Source organism: Hemicordylus capensis, chromosome 11, assembly GCF_027244095.1.
Source record: "Hemicordylus capensis ecotype Gifberg chromosome 11, rHemCap1.1.pri, whole genome shotgun sequence".
NCBI classification, from domain to species: domain Eukaryota; kingdom Metazoa; phylum Chordata; class Lepidosauria; order Squamata; family Cordylidae; genus Hemicordylus; species Hemicordylus capensis.
The window spans coordinates 27,228,216-27,255,205 of NC_069667.1; the positions used below are offsets into that span (position 1 = coordinate 27,228,216).

The 26,990-nt window shown below is 45.4% G+C and overlaps 1 long non-coding RNA gene across 4 annotated transcripts in view; it reads right to left on the reverse strand.

Moving 5' to 3' along the window:
• The window catches only part of LOC128335725 (uncharacterized), a 399,851-nt gene that overhangs the window by 257,641 nt on the left and 115,220 nt on the right, over positions 1 to 26,990 (reverse strand). For all 4 annotated transcript variants that reach the window (XR_008311701.1, XR_008311702.1, XR_008311700.1 and 1 more), the window contains exon 5: positions 5,101 to 5,197. This is a non-coding gene — a long non-coding RNA (uncharacterized LOC128335725). The remainder of the gene's footprint in view (positions 1 to 5,100; positions 5,198 to 26,990) is intronic.

A 26,990-nucleotide genomic window follows, 5' to 3' on the forward strand; every position in this document is an offset into this window, starting at 1 on the left:
AATGGCTACAAGCATGGCTATAACATCTGTATTTCCCAGATTATGACAGGAACTGCTGGTCGATACAGTGTTGAATAATCTTGTGGATAAATATTCAGTGTGCTGGGTTTCCTCCCAAGGCCGTCTGCCAGACCCAGATGACTCTTGCAGACGCACAGTAGCCTGACTTACAGATTGGCCTCCAGAGAGGAATACAAAGATAGGATATTAACACAAAATGCAAAGGCAGACAGACATGGTGGCATTTTCTCTTGGCTGTATTAGTCTACCTGATCCATTGCCAAATCTTCCTTCTCCTCTGTACACATTTATGATAAATGTCTTTTCCTATCTTACGGGTCGATCGGTCTGCTCTATAGGCCTCCCACAGTCTTCTTGTATTTAGATGCAAATTATTCTCTGCAATTTTTAAAATATATTAATCACCAATGCAGGCTGATTTTGAGATTACCAAGGAAGAGCCAGAAATCTTTGAGTCTCAATATTAGTGATTCAAAGAAGGAGTGCAGACTCTCTCAAATACAATTCCAAATAGCCCTTAAGAACATTTGCATTAATCAGAAACGGTCTGATAAGAACATAAGAATGTTCTGGATGCCTTTAATAGGGGTTTGGATAATGTCATGGAGGAGAGGTCTATCATTGGCTACTAGCCAGAGGACTAAAGGCCACCTCTAGCCTCAAAGGCAGGATGCCTCTGAGTAACAGTTGCCCCAGTGACTCAGCCCTTCCTCCTAGGCTGTCCTTTCTAGGCCAGGTTGTGGTTAGGGATTCATGACAAGGTAGCCGTTCTCCTCTGCAAGGCCAGGTTCACACACACACACACACACACACAACGCAGCACGTAGGGCAGGATATTCTGAGATGGGTGGATTTGCACGACGTGGCTGATCTCAGAATACTGGGACGGACAGCAGAAGCAGGGGATGCATGCCCAAACCGTCTGTGTTGTGTGTGAGCCCTGTCCATGAGGGTGGTAGAGTCAGGATCCCAGGGAGCATTCCCTTCCTAATCCCCGGGCAAACATATGGACTGGCCTCTGTGCACACATTCGGCATGCCTGTGTGGTTCTTTCCTTTTTCATGGAAGCTGTTCCCACCAGCCTGTCAACAGTACACAAGGTTATCCTTTGCATCTAAACTACAGGGTCTCCGTGGGATAAAAATTATCATCCTGATTACTTTAAACTCCCACCGAGATGATGCAAGACGTTTATTAAGTTTCTGACAAGTTAATTATAAGGATGAAGAGAAGTCTTAGCTCCTGGTTTGAAAAGAATGACATTAAACAAATAGAGGACTGAGCACATATGCCGGTCCAGGGAGGAATATTTAACCCTGAGCAATTAGCAATCCAAATTCAATATTTTGAAACAGAGGAGACGCAAGAAGGCTTAAATGGTAGAGAGGCGGGTGGAACTTCTAGGACACTGTACAGGAGAGCTGGTGCAGGAGAGCTGGCCTGGTGGTAGCAAGCATGAATTGTCCTCTTTGCTGAGCAGGGTCTGCCCTGGTTTGCATTTGAATGGGAGACTACTGTGAACACTGTAAGATATTCCCCTCAGGGGTTGGGGCTAGCTCTGGGAAGAGCATCTGCATGTTCATATGCAGAAGGTTCCAGTTTCCCTCCCTGGCAGCATCTCCAAGATAGGGCTGAGAGAAAGACTCCTACCTGCAGCCTTATGGAAGCTGCTGCCAGTCTGTGTAGACAATATTGAGTGAGACGGACCAATGGTCTGACTCAGTATATGGCATTTCCCTCTGTTCCTATGTCCCTACAGTGTTGAAGTCAGTGAGGCGGTTCCCACAATCAGTAACTGGGTAGGAAAAGAGGGGGTTTATCCTCATAGTAAAGGACCTGAATTCAAATCCTCGTTCAGCCAAGACACTCACTGGATTACTCCAGGCTAGTCACTTCTCTCAATCAATCATCTTTATTACAGCCAAAGACCAGCACAGGATATAGTACAGATACAATCAAATAAAAAATCATTAAAATTATTATAAAGCAGATGGATACACCAAAAATGCTCTGATTCCATAGCTATAATTAGCCTATAAAATTATGATTATGATTAGTGAAATACAACTCTAAAAACTGTGGGGTGATTAATAAAATAAGATAAAATGGGTAAAATTATGCTTATGGAGATACAATGCTAGAAGCTGTGGGGAGGTCACTTCTCTTTCAGCCCGACCTACCTCACAGGGTTGTTGTGAGGATAAACATAACCATGTACGCTGCATTGAGCTGGACTGCATGGCGGAATAGTGTCCTAAACCAAAGTGAGCCACATTGAAATCCCAAATATGATCCATGGCACCACACTTTCTTGAGCTTGCATGGTAGCATTCACTTTGAAAATTGTACATGCATTTGCTAGGATTAAGAGAAAAGGAAAAGGAAAGAACACTATTTCCTTGTTCAACCAGATAGGATCCTACAACAGGTAAACAACTGTACTGAGTAGCAACCCATTGGTTTTTAATTAATACCATTTTTATTGATTAGGAGTTGCAGTGTCCATTATATTTAATTACTGCCACATACAGCTCCCGAGGAAGCTGCCTGCAGAACTGGGGTGAATTTTTTCTCCAATGCACAGCTTTCCCCCACTGGTAGACACACAAGTACTGCATGAGGGTGGTTGCTAATAAGGCAACGGCTGCTAAATTGAGCTTTCCAGTACAGTCCTGGAATTTGGGAGACAATAATTGATTTCATTTCTCTGGCCTTGGCTGGCGGCTGAAAGGCAAGAATTTACCCTAATCAGGAGAAAAATCTATTTTCCATTCCACTAGGATGCACTCTTGCAGGAAAGGGTGTCTTTTAAGCAGAAGTCAATATGCTTGCTGAAAGGCTAGCAGGCCCCAGACAGCAAAGCTCAATTTCAATACTTCTGGATTAGTGTAGCGGTTTTTAAGATGTGTTTGCGGAAACCCTGGGGTTCTTCACACTAACCCCCGGGTTCCTCTGTGAGAAAATCTTTGTAACAGCAGCAGTTAGTAGAAGGCCGCTTCCTGTGTTCCTATGACCCCCCAAGACTAATCCCCGCCTTATAATCCCCCCATGAAACCCTAGCCTCAGAGCTCTTTCCTCAGCTGCAAGAACTTGCCTCATGTGTGAGGAATCTGCCTAAGTTCATGCTCCCGTCCCCAGTTTACTGTCTCAGATCTTGACCCCTGCCTGGCTTTGGCTGCCTCCAGCCCCTTTGAACTCTTTTGCAGCTCTGGAATATGGCCCCCTGCCTGTTTGGGTCCATGCTTCTGCATCTGGCCCACTTGCAGCTTGGTCTTGGGAGGAGAGCTTGCTACATGTGGTAGCAAGCACGACTTGTCCCCTTAGCTAAGCAGGGTCTGCCCTGGTTGCATATGAATGGGAGACTAGATGTGTGAGCACTGGAAGATCTTCCCCTCAGGGGATGGATGGAGCCACTCTGGGAAGAGTAGAAGGTTCCAAGTTCCCTCCCTGGCGTCTTCAAGACAGGGCTGAGAGAGACTCCTGCCTGCAACCTTAGAGAAGCTGCTGCCAGCCTGGGTAGACAATACTGAGCTAGGTGGGGAAATGGTCTGACTTGGTAGAAGGCAGCTTCCTATGTTCCCCTCTAGTTCCCAGCACTTCGTTGCCTGGAGGCTGACCGGTGCCAAATCTGACACATGTGTGCCCTGACCACTGAGGGACCCAAATGATCTTCATAATTCAACCTCAACTCCACAGTTTGGAACGTCGGAAGCTGCCTTCTACCAAGTCAGACCATTTCCCCACCTAGCTCAGTATTGTCTACACAGACAGGCAGCAGCTTCTCCAAGATTATAGGCAGGAGTCTCTCTCAGCCCTCTCTTGGAGATGCTGCCAGGGAGGGAACTTGGAAACAAGCAAGCAGGGGCCCCGCCATCCGCTAAGGGGAATATCTCACAGTGCTCACACATGTAGTCTCCCATCCACATGATAACCAGGGTAGACCTTGCTTAACAGAGGAGACAACTCATGTCTGTGACCACAAGAGCAGCTCTCCTTCCATTGAGCAGATACAAAATTTGCTGCTGTCCCACGTGGATGTCATCAGATCTTTACTGGTCAGCCTGCTTATCTTTCCTTTTTCTCTCGGCAAACCAGATGCATGTAGGTTTCTTAAAAAGGCACTGTGTTCATGGCTTTCCCCCACCCCACAACATATTCTTATGCATCAGAATCCCCTCCACTTCCATTCACATCATTATTAATATCATCATCATCATCATCATTATTGTTATTGTTATTACTACCACCACCATTTTCTATTCCAAAGCTGGGAATTACACCACAAACAGACCACTTTGCTTTCGTTTCCATTATCCAAATTACCCCATCTGCTTACATTATCCAAATACTGAAATGTGTCTTGAAAAACCATCATTTTGGGCATTTGTGATTTTTTCTTACTTAATCATGTTGCAAAGTCAACGTGACATTATGCAGTCAGGGGAAGGAGTCCAAAGTAGTCTAGGAGAATTCTAGTGCTTGCAAGAGACTGGAATTTGGACAAGAGTTGAGAAGGAAGTTCAGGAAAGGCTGACAGATTCCCCTGTATTTTAGATCTGCATTTTTCAGGAGCAAACTACATGTCACGTGCAAATGTACGTACTAAAGCCCGGACAGATGTTCTTGTTTATGAAAAGCAGCCTCAGGATGCTGTGATTTTGGAGGGGAGGGACTAAGTAGGGTTTTTTTTAACATGCAACCAGACACAAAATGAGCAGTTCTTTAAAAAAAATGTGCCATTCAAAAATTCAAGTCATACAAAAGTTGTGTAAAGAGTGGGTGATAGCAATGAGAAATGACCAGGCTTCTGTAGAACCCAGACCCTAATCAAACGAAACCATTTCACCTCCCCCTGCCAGAGATGCTTCCCACAGACCCCTCTGCTACTCCCCAGGCTTCTGCAGTGAATATCTTCTGCAATACTGCTGTCAAATTCCCAATTCTGAGGGTTTTCTCCCTTGCGATGTAGCCTACAAAATGTCGTGAAATGAGACTCTAGGCAACTAAGTATGTGTGCACAGACAAGAAGAATGTACCGGTGTGTGTTGTAGCAGCACAGACCATGCAAATTGCACTCACCTATCATTGTGCAGTCCTGAATTTTCTTTTCAAAAGGCCCTGAAACAGCAGCTGGAAGAGGTGCTTGGAGCTTTTCCTTCCTGGCCATTTTCCTGCCCTGCAGAAGAACATAAGCACACCAGGAGGATCTCTTTAGAGCAGACCAAACATAATCTAGGCCAGCTTCTTGCATCTCACAAAGGCCAATCAGATTCCTCCAGGAAGTCCACAAGCAGGAGATGAAGGCAAACAGCTTCCACCTGTGGTTCTTTGAAAGCAACCGGTATTCAGGGATATTTGTTATTCATTTGACATATTTATATGCCGCCCAAAACTTAAGTCGCTGGGCAGCTTACAATAAAAACAATACAAATTAGAACAAAATTAGAACATTAAAACAATTTAAAATTCAACACAATGTTAAAGGCTGTTAAAAACTATTTTTAAAAAATGTTATTCATTTGACATATTTATATGCCGCCCAAAACTTAAGTCGCTGGGCAAGGTTATGCACACAAAGCTTACACTTGTGCACCTTGTACATGCACCAGCTCTACTCACGCCTTCCTTGGGATTCATGGAGGTGAGAGGCAGAGAGAGCAGGTACATTCTCAGCTGTCCCTCTTACAGGCATTCGTTCACTGAGTTTCACTGTCACATGGACATGTGAAACTGCCTCATTATGCCATGATGGACTATTAGCTCATCCTGTCTGCACTGGCTGGCAGCAGCTTTGCATGGTTTGAGGGAGTGATCTTGCCCACTCCTTCTTGTCTGTGATGAACCTGGGACCATCCGCATATAAACCATGTGCTCTGACCATGAGCGCTGGTCCCATCCCTACCACAAGCCAAACTCAAGCCGTTGTCGTTATTAAGCTCTTTCTCTGCCTCCGAATTCTGCTTGCCCACTATTCCAAATGCCTGATGTACAAATCTGAAAATGTATGCAGTTTTGCTTTCCAGCCCTTCCTGGGAGTGAAGCACGAAAGGATGCAAGTCTTTGTCACCCCGGCACATCTCTGGTTTGACTCTGTTTGAGGCACTCATTTAAAAAGTTTCATGGGACTTTTTTTTAAAGCCTGGGCTTCGCTTCCAACTAATCAAGCTTGACTAAAATGGAAATCGCTTCAGATTTGTATTCCTAACAGGAAGTAAAACAGTACGAGAGAAGAAAACGTAGCTGTGAGAAGAATACAAATGCTAAGTTTATTGATGCAAGAGAGGACACTATGATTAAGTTGTTTAATGTACTATGCAAAGCAGTAGAACAGTTAGTTTAATATATTTAACCAGGAGAGTTAGAACACAGCTCTGAAGTGCATTTATAATTAAACCCAATGGTCTTAGCCATTTTATGGCCCACCCCAACCCCCTCAGCTGCAGTTGTTTGTGCGCACACATTTCCCTCAGATGCTTTGTTTTCTTCCTGTGTTTACTTCTGGCATTTTGTTGGGGGGCCCCCCTAAAAATGCAGAAGTTGTGCCTGAATCCATGAAGAACGTAGCTTCAAACATGGGGTCCAGCTGGCTGAGCGAATACTCCCTCCATTTGCGCGGCTGCTTATGAAGCAAAGTTGGACAATTAGAATGAAGTTAATGAGGTCCTTGCACCCCAGGAGCTAGCACATTACTTTGTGAGCTGATTGCAATTACATAGCTAGCCAAAACGGAGGCATCCTTCACCCGACTGGTAAGAATGGAAAGCAGCAAGAAGCGTCGGATCCCTGCTTCCCTTTGGAAAAAAGAGCTTGCTCCCATTCACAGCTGCACATACATGCCATGACTTTTTCAATCAACAGCTTTTGATTATCAAAAAGAAAACCCAAGAACTCAGCTGATGGTATTTTATTGTCATATTCTTCAGTACTGCCCCTGTTCCCCAGAGTCCTCAGCCCAGAAACAAATCCTGGTTGCTCCTACCACTAGAAATGTTGGGTCCTTCTATATTCGAATGTTCAGGATATGGGAGTATGTATGTTTGTTATTTATTTATTTATTTATTTATTTATTTATTTTATAGTTAAATTTGTATACTGCCTTTCATTAAAACATAGGAACACAAGAAGCTGCCATATACTGAGTCAGACCATAGGTCCTTCTAGCTCAGTATTGTCTTCACAGACTGGCAGCGGCTTCTCCAAGGTTACAGGCTGGAATCTCTCTCAGCCCTATCTTGGAGATGATGCCAGGGAGGAAACTTGGAACCTAGACGCTCTTCCCAGAGCTGCTTTATCCCCTGAGGGGAATCTCTTATAGTGCTCACACATCAAGTCTCCCATTCATATGCAACCAGGGCGGACCCTGCTTAGCTAAGGGGATGAGTCATGCTTGCTACCACAAGACCAGCTCTCCTCTCCATATATTAGCAAAGCTAGGAAGATTAAATAAATAAGAAAGAAAAAGAAAGAAAGAAAGAAAGAAAGAAAGAAAGAAAGAAAGAAAGAAAGAAAGAAAGAAAGAAAGAAAGATGGATCCCTGTCCCCAAAGGGCTCACAGTCTAAAAAGAAACATAAGATAGACACCAGCAACAGTCACTGGAGGTACTGTGCTGGGGCAGGAGAGGGCCAGTTACTCTCCCCCTGCTAAATAAAAGAGAATCACCATGTTAAAAGGGTGCTTCTTTGCCCAGTTGGCAGGGGCACAAAGGGGGAAGAGCAACAGTGAAAGCTCTTTGCCGCAGAATCGAACTCTTCTCACCACCTCTGTTGCATGGCTTGGGTTCGCATCCACCAGGACAAGGAGTAGCTCCGTAGCAAGGGGAAGTGTCTAGCTGAGCAGAATGAGATGTTGCGCCAGCAGGAGCCAGGTTATCATGCCATTTGTAGCCAGCAAGTGCTTGCCCTGTCTTGCCTCCCCACTGTTCTTGGTTTCCTGCAGTTGTACTTTTGTTTTGGTAGCATGTGTTGCTTCCTTAATTATTGTGGCCGACCTTGTTTTCACACTGCACACCACTTTGGATGCCTTGGCAGGAAAGCGGCATGTACATTTCCAAATAAAACAGAATGAACATTGTTGGGGAATGTAACAAGCCACGAGATCAATACAAATAGCAGGCAAATCCTTTCCAGGCATCCATTCCGGGCTCACATGCAGAAGCAACTGCACAGCAGACATTTGCTTCTACAGCCAGGGTCTGGAGTGCTGTAAGAGCATATGAAGAGTCCTCCTGAATCAGATCACAGGTTCATCTAGGTCAGCACCCTGTTTCCAACAATGGAGAGCCAAATGTCTCCAGAAAACCCACAAGCCACAAAATGCTTGCCAAGTTTCACTCACTGCCATGAATCCACTTGAGGCTCCATCAGCCCTTCAATGCAACACTTTCATCAAAGCAAAACATAAAACTCGACGTTGAGACTAATGAATCCAAAATGACACTCCATTTTTCCCCTTTTCACTATTCTGATGACTTGCTTTACAGTTTTAATTAACTACTTTTATTATAGTAATGTTTTATGAATTAGTTCCCTTTCCCTTCCCCCACCCCCCTCCAATTATCATCAGTCTTTCAGTTCCAGGTTTTTAGCTGTTAATGGCCTACAGTTCCATTGCGGGCTTCCTAGAGGAGAGACAAACTTGTGCCAGCTCTCTGCATAACCTCAGTAATGCTCAGTCACTCAGAACACTTCCATCTGGGTCTCCATCCATCTACAGAACCAGCTGCTCTGAACAAATGCGTTTTCCACCTTGCTTGATGTGTGTCAGATATCTGAAATATGTTGCTACTATAATTAACCATTTTCAAGCCTACAAGGAAAGTGTCAACATCCATCCATAAAATGTATATAATTGGCCACCTGACCAGGTACAGAATTTCTAGTACTGATCTGCCAAAAATGTTTTCCTGTTTAGGATTCCTTGTAAAGGAGGAAGGTACAAGGCTATGCAATCTCTGTAGCAGAAAGAGTAAGGGGAAAGTCAACATTCAGTTTTCTCTTACTTCTCTTCCTACACATGTGGTAGATTCACACAACCACCACCATCATGTGGATATATTTTTGCAATCCCCCAAGCAAGAGCAGTCAAATGACACAGGGCTTGTCTTCCTAAAGAGGGCTTGGACAGCTCTACTTGAGATCAGCTGCACCAGTCTAGCACTCTGGACCAGGGTTGTCCACAGAATCCATCACTCACTGGACCATTTTGGTTAACCAGTCTGCTCTTGATACCCAAATTTAATAGAGCTTTACCCACGATAAAGCCTGGGAAATACCCACGATGAACCTGGGAACTTCTGCATGCAAAGCAGAAGTTCTGCCATTGAGCTGTGTCCCCATCCCCAGAGGTGGCATACATTGGTCTCCCATCTAGGCACTAGCCACACCATGACCTGCTTAGCAAGGCAGCTGTATTGTATGCCCTTAGACCATGCTCTGGGACCCAGAGAGGTGAGGATCAGAATGGTACCAAGTGTAGAGATAAGACTGGGCAAAATACAATAGGAAAGCACAGGTAGTTTTGGAGCCTAGACCTCAAGGCCTTTGGAGGCCTTCCTCTCCTACAAAGGAGGCCCTGGACCTTGGCCCTGAAGCACACCACAAGGATGTTTCCATGAAACTGTGGCGTCATGTAAGACATGTCTTGTGTTCTGGATGAATCTACATCTACAAAGGTCCTAACCTGGGTATTGCTGCTGCTTGGATTAGTGTTCAGTAGTGTCTCAGGCTGGAGAGTGTTTCGGCAGCAATGATCTTTGGAAGATGTTCTGCAGAGCCATTTCACCAGTTCTGGATCAGCTGGAGTTCCTGAGATTGCCCTGGCATGTCCAAATTCTATTTGTTGGAATTAGCATGGAAGCTGCAGATAAAGAGGCTTTGACTTCCACATGACAGTGAGACAAGATCATTCTCCCCCATCTGGGCAAAGGTTTGTGGTTTCCAGGCAGCAGATGTTAGAGCTACTAGCTCCAATGGACAAATGGCGAATTAGCACATCAGGAGACTTCCAGCAGCTGGGAGTCCCATGACACCCACTGCATCCAATGCCACCCAGTTTAAGATCACCCAGCAGATCTTCCAGCACAAGGAATAATGTCCTAGGTTTCTCTGCTATTCCACACTTAATAAGCCATGGTTAAATACTGTACAATTCATTCACTGGTTTCCTCATCTTCCAATCTAAAATGGGAAGTTCCTCCTTTAATGTGTGAATTTTTCACAGCCATCAATCGCAAATACGTTTTAACAGGCAGCAATAATAAATTAATAAGCAATTAAAGTAGATCTAATTTGTTAATGTGACATGTGCATAGAAAGGGGAAATGGAGGAGGCACATAACCATTGTTGTGAATCGCCATAGAGTTAATTAGCAGAGGCTTATCAGGTTTGCTCTGGCAGCCTACGAATGTAGCTGCCATCATGCCAACGTTTAGATTTTGGAAGCAGAAAAATAGCCCCCCATTCTGTGAAAACACACGAGCACATTCCGAAGCCCAAAGAGAGTTGTCCAAGTGTTCATGTCTGTGGACTGGAAGCTGATTGGGTCCCCCAGTGGACCCTGCTGCCTGAAACCCGAACAGGCTTATCTCCCAACGAGTCAGGAGAGAAAGTCCTGGGAGTGAAACAAAGCCAGATGTGGCCAGGGGCTACTTCTAGCTCCAGCTGCTGTGGGAGAGGGGGGGAAAGAAATGTCCTTGGGAGTGCAAAATGCAGATACCCTCCAGCATTGCACAGGTGAACACTGGGACAAGACTGTGTGCATACAGCACCCTTGCAGCCGTGCCGAGTTCACTGTTTGAGCCTTTGTTCCCTCTACTTTGTTGCAGGTCCTCCTCTGCCTGCTGTACTCATTCACTAAGACTGGCCTTATTCGTACATAACGTGAAACTGGAGGTTGCAGAACCTATGGCTAATTTTTCAAACCATGAATCACATCGCCAACATTCTTCCAACTGAAGTCCAGCAGCCTCCATTAACAGGGCAGGGGAGGACCTCCCTCTTCCTGGCCCACTGAGGCTGCTTCCCAGCAAGCTCTGTAGTGCTTATGTCGGGATAAAGCTTTGCATGCAGAAGTTCCCAGACTGTGGGCAACGTGCCAGCATGTCTACCGGGCAGCAGCCATTGGCCATGATCTTCAAGGGGGCATGTCGTGTACGATCATGTCTTTTCAGAATGATCTGCCCAGCCTCGGCAGGGAAAGGGCATTTATATCTCTTTAAATGCCATGCCATCCAAGCCCTTCTTCTGGCAACAATTGTACCACTGCCCTCATAAGAGCCCTGAAACAAAACTGTCTCACACAAAGACAATTTCTGGTGGGGGGGGATCTTGGGGAGCACCATTTTGCTGTTTCTCAGGAAAGGGAAGGGAACATTATGACTTCCTTGGAGGAGATATGTATACGAGGAAGGACAAAAGATCCTGGGGTCTCGTCTGCTGTGACCAAGGATGCCCTTGTGGGGAGTCACCCCATCAAAGCAGTCCACGGAGACCAAACCACACTCATGCCCCTATGGAGGCTTGCCTCCAGGAGATTAACACACTCATAGGAGCACCAGTCTACTGAGAGGACCTCAGGGTCAAAAACCTTTGGTCTTCCATCAGACTGCACGCTCATGAGTTGAGTGAACCCAAAAAGGGGGGCCCACTTTCAGGGGGCCCCATTCGCTCTGGTTAATTATAGAACATTTGCATAGCGACACACACACAGCCTCCAGGGAAGCCTTTCACGCATCCAAAGGAAATGTTGACATTCCATGTGTTTGGGTGTAGCTGGGTGGGCAGACTGGGGAAACACCGGGACCGGGGACAGAACTTTGAACTCTCATTCAAATTTCCCCACTTCAGACTGGCATTGCACCATATGCAGATCTGCTGCCATGGGGAATCATGGGAGAGAGGAGGCCAAATTTCCAGCTACCCCAGGAGAGTGGGTTCTGGGCAAAAACAAAGATGGACATGTTCCAATGGGTAGACACACTTTGACAGCTTCTCCATGGCAGTTGCCAAGACAGGGAGAGCTGTTGCCAGGGTACCCATCCCCATGCTTATATAGGGCAACTTGGCTGGGTGGCATCTGCCCTCTGGCCCCCATGTGTGTCTCCATGGCCTGACACCCTCGCGAGAGAGCAGTCCTTGGGAGAAGGGATGTCGTCACACATTATTGGTGAGTCTGCCCAACACCCCTGTTCCCACAAACAGTTCTTCTCATTGAAGGGGTATCCCCAGGGCCTTATGCTCTCATGAGTGAGCAGTCCACTCAGGAACAGCCTCCATCATCGTCACATATGTCAAATCGCTCCTTTCACTGGGGCAATGCTGATCCTGCTGCCCGGCCCTTCTCATGAGTAAGACTAGGGACTGCACACATTACCTCAAGGGGAAGGTGCTGGGCCTCCTTCCACAACAACATTGCACACAAAAAATAGACCTTAGCCATTCAACAATTCCTGGTTTGGCCTACCTTTTAAACCCAACCCTGGGTATAGCTGCCCTGCCATATGTTGCCGTCACAGCGCTCTTATGGGTTATCTACATCCGGTCAAATACCATAATAAAGGATTCACTCACTTCCTTTACTTACTCGCAGATGATCCCTCCCTCCCACGCCTTTTGTTTTCATTCACACATGACCAGCAAACGGGAGGATGCATGGAAGCACAGCTCCCAAACATGGGCTGGCTGTTTCCTCCCACCCAAGTGCTGACCGTGTGAACTGCCCTATTGAGTCCTTGTCTGAAATTTCTCAGGCTGCAGCTTCAGAACCTGCAGAAAGCTCAGGGACCTGACTCAACAAAATTGGAGATCACTCCACGGGGTCAGGAAAGAGCTTTTGTGTTGAAATTACCATGCTGAAAAAGACTTGGAAAGGTGACTTCAATGCACTCTTGACATTCATGATGCTATTCCATCCTCGAGTTCATAGCCATAAGTTGACAGTGCACGTTGGTGGATTTGTTGCCCATATCACTCTCGGCTGTGACTGAACTCTGCCTGAAGTTTCAGTGTAGTGGCAGAGGCCGGGTTATTCTTCGCGGCCAGGCTGACCTCTTTCTTAATTTCAGCACTCAGCCTGCCCTGTCCCGAAGCCTCAGAGAGGCCTGCCCCAAGCGCTGCAGTTTTACAACCACCCTCCATCTTCCAGCTGAAGCATTAGCATTCTACGCTCAACCTCCTCCTCTCTCCAATATTACCTCAGATTAATTGGCAGTGTATAAAAGATGCTGCCAGGTTCACAATGGTAACCATGGTAGCCTTCATACTATCTGCACAATGCATACGTAATTCATTCCTCGGGAAAACATAATTAGAATGTAACATAATACAGCCCTTTAAAGCATCGCTATGCTATGGAAGTCAGAGAGGAGGAGGAGGAGGCGGCGGTGGGGGTCTGAATCTGCCGAACCAGGCTGCCATTACTGAACAGTTACGTCCCTACCAGGTCTCTTCCTGAGCGGTGCTGTTGCGGCAGAGCTGACTTGCAGGTTTCTGGTGTGAAGGGGTGTTTCTTACTCTGTAGCCAAAAGGTGGCAGTGTTACCTCTGGTATCGGTTTGAGCGCCATGCCACAGAACTGTATTCAATCTGTAGTGGACTTACAGCCCTCTACACCCGTGAGCTAAGCATACATCATTAACCATTCACCGAGCCGGTCCCCCTTCTGGAAGGCCCATACAGCCTTCAGGAGTGGCAGGTGCTCCACCGGCAACCCAGGGTAATAACAAAAATCAGGAAAGGCAGGAGGCGAAGTCTGCATTAAATCAAAGATCCCACAGTCTGCTTCTGCAGGAATAAATCCACCGTTGGAAAGATCACATCCATCAAACCGAATGAAAATTTTGTCTCAGCCGAAGCAAGCTTTTCTAGAGGATGGATTTCCCATTGTGGACCATATGGTATGGTTTTCTCCTCCTTGAAGCACAGAGACATAGAACCTTGTGTCAAGTCAGAACCTTGGTCCATCTAGCTCAGTATTGCCTACACAGACTGGCAGCAGAAAGTTCAGGCAGGAGTCTTTTCCAGCTCTATTTGGAAATGGAGAGGAGAGGAGAGCTCATCTGGTGGTAGCAAGCATGACTTGTCCCCATAGCTAAGCAGGGTCCGCCCTGGTTACATATGGATGGGAGACTAGAAGTGTGAGCACTGGAAGGTATTTCCTTCAGGGGATGGAGCCGCTCTGGGAAGAGCATCAGAAGGTTTCAAGCTCCCTCCCTGGCAGCATCTCCAAGACAGGGCTGAGAGAGATGCCTGCCTGCAACCTTGGAGAAGCCGCTGCCAGTCTGTGAAAACAATACTGAGCTAGAAGGACCAATGGTCTGACTCAGTATATGGCAGCTTCCTCTGTTCCTATGAACCTGGTACCTTCTGCATGCAAAGCAGATGCTCTACCATTGAGCTAGGGTCCCAATCCCAAGCTGCACCTCAAAAGGAGCTGGAAATGACCGGGCAGGAAAGACAAAAATCCAGCCTTGCAGCTTCAGGAAATCAGGATTTGCCTCAGTTCTTGAGAACAGTTTAGTCCTCCTGAATGGGCCTGGATGGCAGGATGAGGGGGCCATCTCAGGAGGGGAGCGAGGGCTATTAAAGGCCAAAACAACTGGTGTGTGTGTGTGTGTGTGTGTGTGTGTGTGTGTGTGTACGCTTTCCTAGTTCTTCTTCCTTCTAGCCACATAAGTCCTGGCATCACAGAGTAGCAATTGAGAAAAGGTCAGAGAACACAAGCCTATCCATCTTTGGTTAGGTCATCCCTTAATTAAAACCACAGCAGTGCATATACAGTTGTGACAGAATAAAGAGAGTTTGGTAAATCATGAAGACAAGCATGTTTTCTGGTCTGGTAATTGGAAAGCATGTTAGTTAATAATGATCTAATTACCATAACAGTTGGCAAATAATGCCTGTGTGTTCTGCCGTTTGCTTTTTTTCCCCCTCTCCAGTTTCTATGAGGCTTTTTTTACAAAGATCACTGGTTGTGATCAGAATTGTCATAGGAACACAGGAACACAGGAAGTTGCCTCATGCTGAGTCAGATTATTGATTCATCTAACTCACTTTGTCTATGCTGACTGGCAGCGGCTTCTCCAAGGTTTCAGGCAGGAGTCTCTCGCGGTCCTATCTGGAGATGCTGCCAGGGAACCAGGGCCTTCTCCATGCACAGCAGATCCCCTGTCACTAAGCTACAGGCCTTGTTGTCCATCTACAAGAAATTCAGCCACACACTGTTGCTTGGGCCATTCACAGACCACTGTGTTTCTCTATGGGACTGTCAACTCCATCCACCAGAGTTAATATGTCTGTGGGGGTTTATTTTGTTATCTCTTTATCCCGCCTGGCCTCCAAGGAGCTGTACATGCTCTCCATTCTAATCCTCACAACAATCCTGAATAAGAAGCTATTTTGGATTGAGTTTCATCTCAGTCCATCAAGCTCCATATCGTCTGCACGAACTGCCAATGACTCTCCAGGGTTTCAGTCAGGAGTCATTCCCTGCCCTACCCAGAGATGCCAGGGACTGAATCTGAGGCCCTCAGCAAAGTGGTCTAGCCAGCTATGACCCATCATCCCATGAGTTAGTTTGGACCGAGAGACAGTGAGTGGCCCAGATATTTGATGTCACTGAAGTCTGTAATTGCCTGCCCCAGTCACATTATGAATCATTTCCCCCAAATATTTCTTTGACTCAATTTGTAATATGAGCTGGTGTACTTCTCTCCCCCCATGGCACTCTGAACACCAGGAAAGCAGCACATGAATCTCTGGTACGTATAGGCTGGCATATGGTACAAGCTTATGTGTACATTGTAACACATTATGCACACAGTTATGCAAATGGACTCTGGCGCAGATGCAGCAATGTACCACTGTATAGAATGCCATGAGACTGCATAGGCTGCAATGCTAGTCACACTTTCTGGGGAGTAAATGGTTTCTCAGGATGGACATCAGGTGCCCTAGAAACTATGGCTCACATATAGCAGAAGCTGACATTCAGGCCGTAACACAGCATGCACTCAGTCAGACAATTGCACTCTTGCTCACATACAGAAAAATCCACAACTGCAGTTGTGCAACAGTAGGGCCACTGGAAACAACGGTTGTTCTGTTGTGCACTCACAGCTGTAGGATTTTTGCATGTGCACAAGAGCAGACTTCTGCAACTGCATGCATATGCTGTGTTACAACATGCGTGTAAGTTTGTGCTGTATGTGAGCCATAGTTTCTAGGACATTTATACAAGTGTCCTTATACAAATATGCCCTTATACAAAACTATGGTGTGGCCACACCTGGAGTGCTGCGTACAATTCTGGTCACCACATCTGGAAAAGGACATTGTAGAACTGGAGAAGGTGCAGAAGAGGGCAACCAAGATGATCAGGGACTTAGACTTGGACTGCATTTCCCAGAGCTCTTTGCAGCTAGGACAATACATTGTCTCTGTCATAAAATCATTCACACTTCCAACTGTCTGCAGTCGCACATTATGGACATTTTATTCCCATGGGCACCTGGGGCACATAGCATTCCACTATGCATCAGGAACACTGCAACCTCTTGGTCCATTCTACTTGGATGCTATACCAGATGATAGGTTGTCACCGACCCCAGCATGAGGGAGGATGGCATCTTTAACAGATGCATCACTCTTTCGCTGATATTTATAACCCTGGATGCCAAACATATTCGTAACAAAGTAGAATTTCAGTTCTGCAATTCCCAACAGGCTAATAACCCAATCCTACACATGTTTACTTGGAAGTAAATCCCACTGAGTTTGATGGCATTTACTCCCCAGGAAATGTGAACAGCATTGTAGCCTCCGTCTTTCAGCGGTCTGAACAGTGGCAATTTTTAAAAAAATGATTGCCAGTAACATGAGATGGGCAGGAAGACAACAGCCGTTCATACAAATGGCACCACTGCGGGACTAATTATCATTGCTAATTACCATTAACAATACCACTGATTTTGATGGCATGGCACGTCTGCAGAAAACATCTTTGAAAATATGTCTTCAGTTCTGATAATATGGAGCTTGATTGAGCAATTCATAGTTTTCATTGTGTCCAGTAATAGCCAAGCCAGTGGATACAAAGAAAATGGAGAGGTCTATTTGGATTGGAAAGGAATGAACCCCTGCAAAGGTGAGCCTTCATAGAGCAAGAAATACACCCATGGAATAGATTTTAGCAAATAGTCATTTTATCTTGTACAATGAACAATGAAATTCAGACCAGTAAGTGTTCCTTTGCGAAAGGGGTTGCAGCTGGGACCTTCTGCATGCAAAGCAAATGCTCTACCACAGAGCTACAGGCAGCCCCATTCCCCAAGAGACAATCCCCCAGTTCAGCAGGTAAAGGGGTGAGTCTGAATCACACTTTTTTGAATGACACCCATGACATTCTCTTTATCAAGTCTTGCATTCTCAGGACTCGTTTATCTGAATCCAATCCAATATACCATATCACTAGAACCCATAGAATCTGAATCTGACATTGTCAAGTTCGGATCAGGTCGAACCCGAATCCAGATTTTCAGAATGTGCACAGATCTACTCTTGGATGTGTTCAGAAATATGATATATAAGGCCAAAGGACATTGCTAACCATTTAACCAACAGATGCATTTTCAGCCTACTGGGAAGCACCTTAGGGATGCTACAGAGAGAAATAAGGCAAGAAATTACTCCTGTGAAAAAGCTCTGACAGTCGTCTTGGAGGGCCACCAAACTAGATGCTGTGCTAAAGATGCAGTTCCACTTAGAATGACAGACACACTTCTCGCCCTCCACCTTCTCCAAATATCAAGAAGAATTCACTCTGTCATGATGACTTGCAGTTCCTCACCCCACTTCATTGGCCAGTGGTGGGGAAACACAGAATGTTGTCACAGCAGCACAGCAGGAAGTGCTATTCGATGCTAGGGTGGGAGACAGCTTGAAGCCGAAGCCCAGAAGCGGAATAAGTTGTGGCTCACCTGTGCTGCTGGTTAGAGAGAACTCTGTAAGACATTCTAACTGGGAATTTAGCACAGGTCCTCCTGGGACTGGGTAGACTTGGGGCCGGTGGGTGTGTGGTGGCTGTGCTGGGACTGACACCATGGCTTCAGAGTTGTGCGGGGGGAACCACCAGGGCAATTTTCCTCCTCACAACCCCCAGGCAGTGTTCCCTACAACATGGAATCCCAGGTGTTGTTGACTACAACCTATAGCATCGCCGGCTGCAATGGGCTTTGGCTGGAGATGCTGGAAGTTTTAGCGAACAATTTATGGGAATCCCTGATACAGGGAACACTGTCTCAGGATCGGGAGGCAGGATCGGGGCTGGGGGCTCGGGGTCAATGTGAGAGCTGAAGCAATGTTGGGATGGACATCATTGCCCCAGGCTTGTAAGGATAATGACAACAAAATGACCCCCAGGAGTAAAGGAGTTCAGGTGAAGTTAGAAGGGCCAACCTGATGGTACTGAGGGTCATACAGACTCTCAGAGTTGCTCATTTTGCTCAGCCTGCACCAATCATTTCTGGGGGAGACCACCTGATCCTCCACATCCACTATGAAACTTCTGGGTTTCAGATTATCTGTCTTTGCTTTGCCTTCACACCATGTCTTCAAGATTCTTGCCCATACTCAACCAGACAGCCTAACACATAGAGCTTAGAGGAATGTTTACTTTGCCCCTAAGAAATGAAATTTGGAACCCCCCACACCAAAAAAGGGGCCAATGGTTAGTCTAGAGACAGACCTGAGCTGTGGGGAAGATAATAATACTTTCTGTCTGCTCAGAAAGCAAGAGCAAATGGGGGCCAAAGAGCACCAGCATGGATTCCAACTTCATAAATCCCATACAAGATATGTCAGACCAGCCAGTCTGAATGTCTTATACGGTTTCTGAAAAAAGGAACCTTACATTTTTATAGACAAGTGATAATCAGCAAATGCTTTTATTTCCAGCCAATATTTCTGGAGCAGAAAATTGTAAACTACATTCTCCCCAAGCCATCTGTACACAACATTGGAAAGAATGTAAAAATCCTCTGCAAAAGACCATTTTGAAGTGTCCCAAACATGACACTAGTGTAAAACCTTCAACATGCACAGATGTTCTCATACTACTTTTATTTGACCCCAGCTGTGTGCTGAATGCTGGAGAGAACTTAAATAAGATTTCCATGCCTTATAAGGCAAAACCAATATAAATATAAAACAAGATGCCTCTGACACTGGAGGACTACCACCATCCACTTTGCATATATCACTATCTACAGCACAGTCATCTTCCATGTTCCTAGGGGTCTCTTATTGCATCCAGGGCTCCTGATACCAGTGAACTAAATGTGCAACTACAAAATATGCTATCTTCCCGCACACAAGGTTAACAGATTGTCATCTGGTATAGCAGAATGCATTAGGAGGTTGCAATGTGCTCTTTCCAGTAGGGTACCATATGCCCAAAGGTGCACATGGGAACAGAGTGTCCACAGCATGCTGCTATCAGAAGAATAAAAGATTCCCAGCCATACTGAGCTATAGCAGTGATAGCAGTGCAAGATATGCCATGCACTGCAGGAGCTACTGAATTGTCCTGTTCCAGTTAGAAAGGAATTCATTGTATAAATTTCTTTCTTACTTCTATAGATATAGACATCGTCACAACAATAGCAAATTGGCCAAAAAGAAGTTTTAAAGTTGAAGAACTGGTTTGAGATGGAAGTTGGGAAGATTGGGGAATAGATCAGTGTTAGAGAGCATCTGCTTGGCACCCAGAAGGTGCCAAGTTCAGTCCCTGGTGGGGAAAGACCCCTGCCTGAAACCCCAGAGAGTCAATCTGAGTATGCAGTACTAAGCTAGATGGGCCAGTAGTTTTATCAACTCAGTAAAAGGTGGACCCCTATGTTGAAGCACATAGGGGAGGTGTGAAGGGGGAGGAGAAGAGCAAGTGGGACTTGAATTACAGGGGTCTGGAGGGGAGCAGCAGCTTGGGTTTTGTGATGCATCCTTGGTGTAAGGCACCAGGGAGGGGTCTCTTGAAACAGAACCAGAAGCCAGCCATCAGTAGCCGCCTGCATGCTGGTCCCTCAGAAGCTATGTACAACTGGCTCTCTGAGCCAAGGGCACCATCTAGGATGCAGCACTAATTTGAAATAACACTAGCTGGAATGTGGTCAGCTGATTCCATGAGCCAATGAAGTCTTGTCAATTCTGTGCAATCCCTGCCTCCAAGCTCTCCAGTCTGAGCACGTTGTTGCTGAGTAGCCTTGCCTTCCAGTCTGTCCTTGATCACGTCTCCTGCCTCCATTTCTCATCTGGGTGATCTAGCAGCTGACCCAACTAGAACCATGGCTAATACTACCAGAAGATATTTGGTACAACTTCAAGATTCCCAGTTCTTATCAACATGTATGCAATGCTGACTTTCCCCCAAAGGTTCCTATGATTCCATTTTCCATGGAGATAAGTTAAATGGATTGCTCATTATCACGCAGACAGCTAATCGTACATTGGAGCCTTCTTAAAAAGAGAAACTGAGCGTCCTGAAGACTGCCTCTCCATTGTCTCCCACCTGGTTCGCAATTACATACATCCAAGAGTAGGCAGGCACCAGAGAATACAGGCCTTGCACATAACTCTCTTCGACTCTCTGTGCTCATGCGTTGCAAAAGCAAAGAGAACTCAGATGAACTACAACTGCACATTTATTAACCTGATCTTCCCTTAATATCTCTGCCTTCTTCATCCCAGCCTCAGTCTGGCACCACCTTATTTCAAGGAGGAGGGAGAAATGCAACACCAAGCCTAACCCATCCCTGAGAGGCAGCGAGAGATCGGCCATGAGCAGCTTTCTGGAGTGGGCCTAGCAGAGAATCAAGAGCAAGAGAACAGAGCAGGAACTGGGGGCAGGCAGCAACCCGTGAATCAGAGCTGCCTGAAGCCACAGGTCAAAGTCAAGCAGGCAAGCAAGGATCAGGAGCCCAGAACCCAGCGACACAACATAAATGGAGCAAGGAGACCCAGGAACTGAGGCAGCGCCTGAGCCCAGCCAGGAAGCTTTTCTATCCTCCCTGTCCTGGAAGGATCCTGTGAGCAGCCTGGCTAGACAGAATCAGACTGGGAAACTCCATGCTTGGGCAGTGCTAATGTAGTCCCCCTGGTTACCACATGGGGCAGCAGTATGCAGGCTGCCAGACTCCCAGCTTTAGTGCTGGAAGCTTTTGACACTTGCCTAGTTTTGTATAGGACTGGGGGAAGTGGTATATTCAAGCATACAGGGGCTCTATCTGGTGCCTTCTCCTCTTCTCAAGGAATACCACCCAAGTCTGGCCTTACGTTGCAATACCGTGTGTGAGAACGTATTTTTTTTTTCTAAATAAAAAGTTTCCATTTTTCCCTGAAGGTGTAAAGAGATTTAATCCTAGAAGTTGTTGTTGTTGTTGGTGGTGGTGGTGGGGTGTGTGTGTGTGTGTTTTAATGATATGCCGTCTGACTACAAATTTGAACAGACAAATCATCTTTTTTAATGGCAGGAAACTTTAAAACACTTTTAGGATAATGGTTGGTCTGTGCATTCATTTTTATTTTTATTTTTGCAGAGATTTTGAACCAGTAGTGGAAGTCACCAGCACAAAAACAGACCGATCAGTCAAAAATCCTCTGTCTGGAAGGTCACAAGGTTTTATAAACCGTTTCCAATGTTCTCCCATATTTATCACAAGCAACACATATTTTTAGACGGAAGCGAAAAATTTAAAAAGGCAGTCAGTGCTATATACACTTCAAAAAAATGCAGCATAATAATTTGGATTACTGCCTAGAAGTCTGAGCATCTCTGAAATGCTCACAAGCACTCATGTGCCTCAGAAAACATCCCCTAGAGTATGGCCAGGTTATTATTGCAATTACTTATTCCTGATCACCAGGGCACTTCAGACAACTCAAGCAAAACTAGAAATCTGTTACACATTTCGATATGTAGGACGCTAAATAAGCTGGTTTTTTAAAAAGTGTGCACCCAAGAAAAATGAACTGCACATGTAATCATTTACTAAGAGCAACGTCTGCCTTTTCCTCTACTCTTTGTCACCTCAAGTGTAACCTCTTTACTCCCATCTCACCAACCTTCCTATTTATTTAATAAAAAATATTGATAGCCTCCCTTGCAGCCCTATCAGGGTCTCCAAGGTGGCTTATGAGATTAAAAGCCATACACAAATAAAACCCAATCAACCAGGGAGCCATTCACATTGAAAAGAAAAACCTCAAATGCCATCAATGCCTAGAGAACGCCCTGCCATTTTTCAACACCTTAACGGCCAAGCTCCAAAGACTGGGGAGAATACCACTGTTCTCAACTGGCATCAGAGTTAAAGGAAGGAGGCACCTGTCCAATATAGTTGGGCATGGAAGGCCACAACAGAAAAGACCCTGCCTGAAGCAGCCAGTTCCAATCTCCTAGCCAGCAGCTGTACCCAGCTCTTTAATGAGGTAGGAGGGAAAGCCTACCTCATTAAACTCTTCTCAGCAGCCACTTGAGAAATAATCACTGTTGCCACCTCCAGCCTTGTTTTTTACTCATGCACAAGCAGGAAATGCGAGTGCGCTCTCTTCCCAAACTTGCGCACTATTCCCTTCTTCTACCCTATTTATGATCTCGTGAATGGCCTTAGGAAACTGCCTTAGAGAAAGATTCCACTTCTGCGTTGATACTGCAAACATGGGTCCCAGGCTCCAGGATCTCTGGGAACTGCAGATTCCCAGGGTTTCTCATGTATTAGTGGGGACTCGGAAGCCCTGGGGTGATAATTTGCAGACGTCCTGGCACCACAATGCTGCTGGAGGGCTTAATGAAGATGGCAGATGCAACCACCCTTCTAATTACCACCCACCATATAAGTGTCAGTGTGAAAGGGAAGGAGGCAGGTGTACTGGCAGGAAAACCAGGATTGGGTCTGTTGGGATGGGCCTTCTCTGTACTCACTCTTAGGCTGTGGAATGCGCCCCCTATAGACATCTGTGGTTTAACATCTTTGCCAGGCTTTAAAGAGCCCTTAGGGGACTCCCCACCACAGCCAAGCTTTTAGAAATCTCTGAAAATATTAAATTGCTGTTTTTAAACAGTTTGTTTTGTTTTGTTTTTTTCTCATGCTTATTTTATTGAACCGTCTAGAGCCTTTGGAGTCAGGTGGCATATAAATAAATAAATAAATAAATAAATAAATAAATAAATAAATAAATAAATAATATTGAAGCTGAAGTGGTGCTAATTCTGAGTTGAGCACAAACCTCAGAGAGGTTTGAGCTCCGCTCATAATGATTCCAGCAAATTTCTGAGAAAGGAGAGTTTGTATTCTGTATTCTCCAGATCCAAACTTCAGTTTCATCACTACATCCCAGTGGATCATGGTCAGTATGTAATGATTCATGGGCTGGATTTATGTGTGGTTTGGCATAAAGGAAAACTATCTGTTGTACCCAGACCTGTAATTTATAGAGTTATTTCCTTTAACAATAATATGTAAAAGACAGACAGCTCATCTTCAGAAAACCTAGCAGTATACCACAAGCTCTTTACAGGCTTTCATATCAGAGCAAATACAGACATAAAAGGAGAAGCAGAAAACTTGCATTGTCTGTTAATGCACTGTACAAGTAGTCCCAGATGTGCCCCTCTGAGCTCTGAGGACTCCTGCAAGTAAGAAAAAGAAAGCAGAAGTCTCTTCTTCCAGCAATTTCATCAGTATAACAGGTATGTGGATGTTTATTTTTCTCTCTCCTCCTCCTCTCCTTTAAATCACAAAGGGGTTATTCTCTGGGAGATTCATCTTGCTCGTTCTGCAATATCGGCATTAATGCCAGCCTGTAATGCATTAATTTGTATTCATCAGAACATGAGCTTTACTTGGCATTGCTGGATCAGTTTTATTCTGGAATTGTCCTCTGACATCCCATTAGGCTATAACTGTGGCTGATTCAACATCCATTAAGAGAGGAACGGACAAATGGTGACCAACATTTTGAACTCTCTTGCAGTCGGCCGGATCTTCTCTCCAGCTCACATAAGCAAAGGTATGAAGCTGGATCTGGAGATTCCCTTGCTTAAAAGCCTCACCTCTTTATTTGGTCTTTTAATGGGCCTTCCAGTGCTACTCCAGTTCCCTCATGGGCATCTCTTTCAGTCCAGATGAGGATTCCTCCATAGGCTGACAGCATTCAAAGAACCACTTCCCCCCTGCAGTTCCCTACTGCAGATATGTAAGGTGAGGCTCCTGAACATCATCCAACCAACCTGATGGCGTCCCATGACACTGCAACCGGTCTCCAACGGGCACGACAGCATCACAGGAGGCTTACCGTACCACAGAAACACAGATACCCTGCACAGGGCAGATACTGTACTGTACTGTTTCAGTACCTCCTGTAAAGGATGGACCTTTACAGAACCCAGGATGAACTTATATTAGGAGCCCAAGGCTTTCCAGGGCTAGCTTTTGCTAACTAGTCACCCCAGAGTGCCACTCAGTGAGGCCTGTGGCAGTGGGACAACCCTGCCTCTTGGAATGTGTGTGGGGGGTGGGCTCAGAAAATTCTTCAAAATTTCACCTTTGGAGAAACGCTGAAATCCAAAGAGAAATTCAGTTCCTTCTTAAGAGGAACCACTGAAATTCAGAGAGGTACATTTCTCCTTTGAGGAACCCTGAAAACCCTGATATTCGGGGAGAATTAGAATTCCCATATCTCTGGCAAACATCCGGGTTCTATACACCATGTGTGACTATTGCTATAAACAATCCAATGATCCTGTGTGTGCATGCCAGAGTCATGCGACCTTTCATTTTTTCTGAAAAGGCATCTGTTTGTCTGTTGACGTTGTTGTGGCTGTTATTAAGCTACTCTTGTTTATATTTCTGTTTTAACTGTTATTGGTTTTAATGGTTGTGTTTTAATTGTGAACTGCCCTGAGCCGCTTTGGAAGGGTGGTGTGTGTGTGTGTGTGTGTGTGTGTGTGTGTATCTCCAGGAGAAGGTCATCAAAGCTTTTTGTGTATGTTGGCCTCCCACTGAAATCTCTCCCTACCCCGCCACTGAAATAGGATCCCTGAAGCTCCTCCTCCAATATGTACCAAGGAAGTGCAAGCAACATGAATCAGTCTGTTCCTCTAGGACACTGTTATCATGCAGGAGATGAACACTGCCCAAAGGAGTTGTGTTTTCTCTTTGTTAGCTACCTTGTGCCACACTTGCAGGAAAGTCAGGAAAGGAATCTATGTAATAATAACAACAACAACAACAATACCTTGGGCATCAATAAAATTACAACACATCAACTACAGAAGGCCACGCTACTCAGGACAGCACAAATACTACAATATTTTAAATTCTTCTTTAGTTATCCTAGACCATTGGAAAAGGCCCAATAATTAAAGTACCAAATCCAGTCAATAACTTCTGGTAGACTGTGTGTAAATATCATCATCATCATCATCATATCAATAAATAAAATAAATCCTCCCCTTCACATTAATCAGCATAATGGCTGGCATTTCAGCAGCCACAATAAAGGGAAACCTGGAGGCCAAAAATGTTGTCTTCGTTAGTCTGAGCTCTCAACAAAAGTAATAGAAGAGGGGTATGTGTCGGAATGAAAACCAAACACCTTTCCTCCCTTTATATTCAGAGAACACAATGCTGCTTGCTGGAACATCTCCTCTCTCTCTCTCTCCTTCTTCTGCTTCACAAGTTAGATCTTTCATTTCCCCTGACTTTCTTAGTAATGGAGTGTACAATTAAGTTCAAGCTGTGGGCAATGCAGAAGCCATGCACAGTGCTATTCCTCCATGCTGGAGCCATTATCGACAACAATAAAGCAGACAGCCCCAGCAAAATAATCCGATACAGTATCTGGCCACCAAAGTCATCCAGGAATTTGTATTAGGTGAGATCTGCAGGGAAGAGCTGTATTCAAAAGGAAGGCCATTTGGAAGCGGTTTTCATCTGTATCCAATGCTGAGCTACAGAGGCTCAATGAGCAGCTAACAGCATATTCAGCGCTCGCCTCTGATGCAGAGAGAAATCTGGCATGATTGTTCAGTCCAGCTGCCTGTGGTCAGCTGCATTACACTTAGCAAATGAATTTTTAAAGTTGTTTGCAGTCAGGGACAAAAAGGGAATTAATTCAAAGCTGCACAGAGACAAGAGCGTGGTTTTTATTAGCATTGATAAAACTTTTTATAGGTTGCCTTTCCAAAACCCAAAAAAAAGGTACTCAAGGCAATGTACAAGCTATGAAATATTCATTTGAAATTTTAGTTTGGGGGGGGGGTCATGCAAATATGGACGGACCTTATTTGTATGTGTTGCTTTGTCATAGCAAAATTAGTACATTATTATAACTCACAGTTGCATCTCACTTATCCTCCTAGAAGCTTGAGGTGCAGGTGTTCATTAGCCACCTCCCCCCACCCCGCCCTCCACACACACATGTTTATCTTCACAAAAAGTCTGTGAAGAAGGTTAGGCTATGAGACAGTGGCTGACCCTACATTAGCCTATCATTTTCATCAGGGATGTGGATCCCACCACTAAAATCCCCCCCCCCATTTTACTGAACCCTCCTCAAAACATATTTCTCTTCCCCCCCCAAAAAAAATCTTTTCTCTCCCCACCCACCCCCCAAAAAATTAAGTGTGGGGTTGTTCCTCAAGCCTTCCCTTTGTCTGCATCCCTGGGCAGAGGGGGATTCTAACCCAACAACACGACACTGGCTTAGCTTATTTTCTGAATCAATCAACATTTGTCTTCTATACTCAGTCCCCCAACCAAGTCCACAGCCAGTCTCTCACCCTCAGTCTCACACACCTCACAGGGCTGTTGTGAAAACAACCTGTGCGGTAGAAACCACCCATGCCACTCTGAGCGCCTTCAAGGAAGGTGGACTAAAAAGTAATAAATATATCTTAATAAATTCGGCTATTTCTCCTG